The sequence below is a fragment of the Lolium perenne genome, chromosome 6 (assembly GCF_019359855.2).
Source record: "Lolium perenne isolate Kyuss_39 chromosome 6, Kyuss_2.0, whole genome shotgun sequence".
In the NCBI taxonomy this organism is placed as follows: domain Eukaryota; kingdom Viridiplantae; phylum Streptophyta; class Magnoliopsida; order Poales; family Poaceae; genus Lolium; species Lolium perenne.
In genome coordinates this window covers 51,429,559-51,432,747 of record NC_067249.2, presented here as the reverse complement: position 1 = coordinate 51,432,747, position 3,189 = coordinate 51,429,559, and the positions used below count along the sequence as shown (strand labels likewise).

Here is a 3,189-nt window from a genome sequence, read left to right as displayed (position 1 = left end):
ATATTAACATGATTATGAATACAAATGATCTCTCTCTTGTACGAAATTGATTTTTTTTCTATGGAAATGGAACATACTTGTTTCCACGAGATAAATTTTATATAGTTTTAGTGAATCCAAATATTGTCCAATTTCATCAAATATTAGTAATTTTTCATTCTAAGTATGGGTACAGGATAGTGAAACATATGAGGCTGAAATTAAACACATGAAAGGACAGAAGGTAATATAAAATTAAGGTTAAAATTATATAATTCATTTTCCTGACCATGGCTGTCTCATGCTCATGCTAATAACACAAACAAATTTTATAAGTTGAGCATCATAAGAAAACATAGCATTGAATTGGAACATATACCTTGTATTCATCGGACATGGTATATGAGCCACTGTATTGAACTGAAACATGTACCATCCATACGATGAGCCACTGTATTGATCCAATAAAAGCACCATAAATTTGTGAAAGACCCCAAGAAAGAACATTGTATAGTAGGTCTGCAAGAACATGACACGACTAATAAATAATTGAAATCACAACTGTGGCTTTCATTCTTCCAATATAAGGCAAAGGTTAAAGTAATCATAGAAGAGAAGGGACATTTTTGCATGGAAATTTCAAAATAGGCATGGTACAAGATAGAGTTTTTTTTTTCACCTTGTGGTCATTCTGGTTATCTTTGTCCATCTACCCATTATCCAATTTTTCATCTCCATAGAGGGCTTCATTAGAATGTATGGACACTCCATCTAGGAATAAAACATGTGTATACACATACATGCCAGATGCATACACAAGCTGGGCGTGCACAGCACCTATACCTAATCAATACATCATGTAGCATATCACCATTAGAATGTCTTCTAATGTATTCCTGCATTTTACTATTATATAAGTGATTGGTGTCCAAACTTAAAAATATATACTACATAATCAGGTTATGGTCAAGTACATACATAATAAGGTAGAATTGTTTCAGTCAAGCTGTCCTAGAAGTTCTCCATCTATTTCGTGAGGCATAACACCATTTCCTAGAAAACCTAAGAGACACAATGCATGTTTCTATCGATAATATTAACTTGACTTAGTTGTCGTCAATCTTACACACATTACCATAGAAAACAGCAAGATTTCAAACATCTTGTCACACCACATTGGAAACTGATGAGGTTACAAATTTCTTATGATCAAACTTTGTGCTAATTTATAGCTTGTGAGGGGCTGAAAGTGTATGCATTAGCAGATTGGAATTAATCAATAACCCGAGACAAATTGCTAGAATAATTATTCAGCTAAAAAAGGCTAGGATAAGTATGGAAGTTTAAAAACCTTTACTATCCACATCTACTTCACTAAATCAACCAACACTAAGCATCTCTTTCTTATACGAATGTTCCTTATAGTGAAGATGCATGAACTCCCTAGCTAGACCATAGTGGCCCGTTCTATTTGCTCTGCATAGTGATGCATTAAGCTGTAAATTCAGAGGAATATGCGATGGTAGCGTTTTCTTCCGATGTGCACGTCTCACTGTTTTGGCATATCGATGCAGGGAGGAATTTCAAAACTAACCACAATAGATAGCTCACTGCCGTTGAAATCACAAATCAGCAGCATCCTTCATGCCTGAACAATAGTGAAAGCAAGATAAATTTGATCTTCGAGGCATACAACTGCACGTGATGCTTAGCAGGACAACATAATCCAAATCATGCATCAAGATACCATCGAGACATACCATAGAGAGATCTAGTCCCGTATTTCGTCGAGCTTTCCGAGCAGTTCCTCAGGGCCCTTGATGCGCCCTAGTACACCGCGCCCCTTCGGTCGCCCCATTGCCCATAGTCCCCTTGCTTGGAAATCTTGCTCTCCTACTGTAATTCATCTCTTTCTCCCCGCTCCCCATGGCACCTGACTGAACTGTAAAAAGTGCAAACATGTGAATGAATCTGCAGAATCTAGAGCCGGAAAACGGAAGATATCGAGGTGGATCAGTGCAGAGCAGACTGTCACCTTGACGGGAGGCTTTATGATAGGAGCTTGGTTGTCACCTCGATGGGAGGAAATCGCGGCAGAAACATAGAAGCGACAACGCGGGAAAATAATGGTGATGGAGGACAAGGCTGAGGCGGCAGGTCGTGGGAGGAAGACGATGACGCCAGAGGAGAACGACGACTCTATATCTGATGTCCCAGAGTCCACGTCGAAATCGTCAACCTCCTCCGGTGGGGGAGGCAGGGAGTGGGCTTGGCGACAGCAGCAAGAGTGGCATTTGTGAGATCCGGATGCCTAGGAGATAAGTGGACGCGGTGGTGGAAGACAAGCCGTGGTGCGAGCTCTCCCGTCGAGGTCCGGATGATGGGGACGTGGGGTCTATGGCAAGGTGCAGGTGCAGCGGCCATGAAGGGCGGCGATGTGGGGATTGATTGACTTGATTTGCGGGTGGGAACGTGTTCGCGGAAGGAACATAGGGAGCAGACGGGATTGCATGCACAGATTGCTTTACCGTCATGATTGATTTCCATATATTCATCATGTGATTGCTCATGCCCTTGCTCCTGTCGTCATATATTTGGAAAGTGAAAGGTTGTCATCATGTATGGCTGGATATCAAGCGGAAGATGTTTAATACGATTAGACGGTCCGGATGATTTGGATCTTTGACATCGACTATTATATTGCAGTTCGTACGTCATCAAAAATATTTGATGTCAAAGATTGGAGATATCTAAGCCGTCTAATCTTATAAAACGTCTCCCGTTTTTATCCAGCCATCCGTTATATACTTCCCAAAAATACGACAATAGAAGCAATCAGTCACGGGATTTTCCATATATAGTTAATCAAGCGAGCAATTAGAGGGGCCATCTCATGCTTCCCCTGGTTCATCACGTATGTATGTTTGCTACAGGACACCGTTATTTTTTGACATTTGTTCAAACACACCGTCCGATTGTGTCTTTGCCAGATACCATTACACTTTTGTGACACATTTGCCAGAACACACCACCTAACTAAAAACGGAAAGTTTTGCACTTTTGCGTGGGATGACTGGTTTTGAAGACAAAGGGCAAAACTTTCCGTTTTCGGCCAGGTGGTGTGTTCTAGCAAATGTGCCACAAAATTATAATGGTACCTGGCAAAGACATAATCGAGCGGTGTGTTTCAGCTAATGCGAGAAAATAACA

General features: G+C 40.9%; 1 long non-coding RNA gene across 1 annotated transcript; it reads right to left on the bottom strand.

Moving 5' to 3' along the window:
- Positions 1-485: 485 nt before the first annotated feature.
- Positions 486-2,350, bottom strand: LOC127309653 (uncharacterized). Its single transcript, XR_011746316.1, has 4 exons — positions 2,015-2,350; positions 1,740-1,921; positions 1,574-1,627; positions 486-822 (listed from the first exon to the last, which is right to left on the bottom strand). It is a non-coding gene; the product is annotated as an uncharacterized lncRNA (long non-coding RNA).
- Between the last annotated feature and the right edge of the window lie 839 nt (positions 2,351-3,189).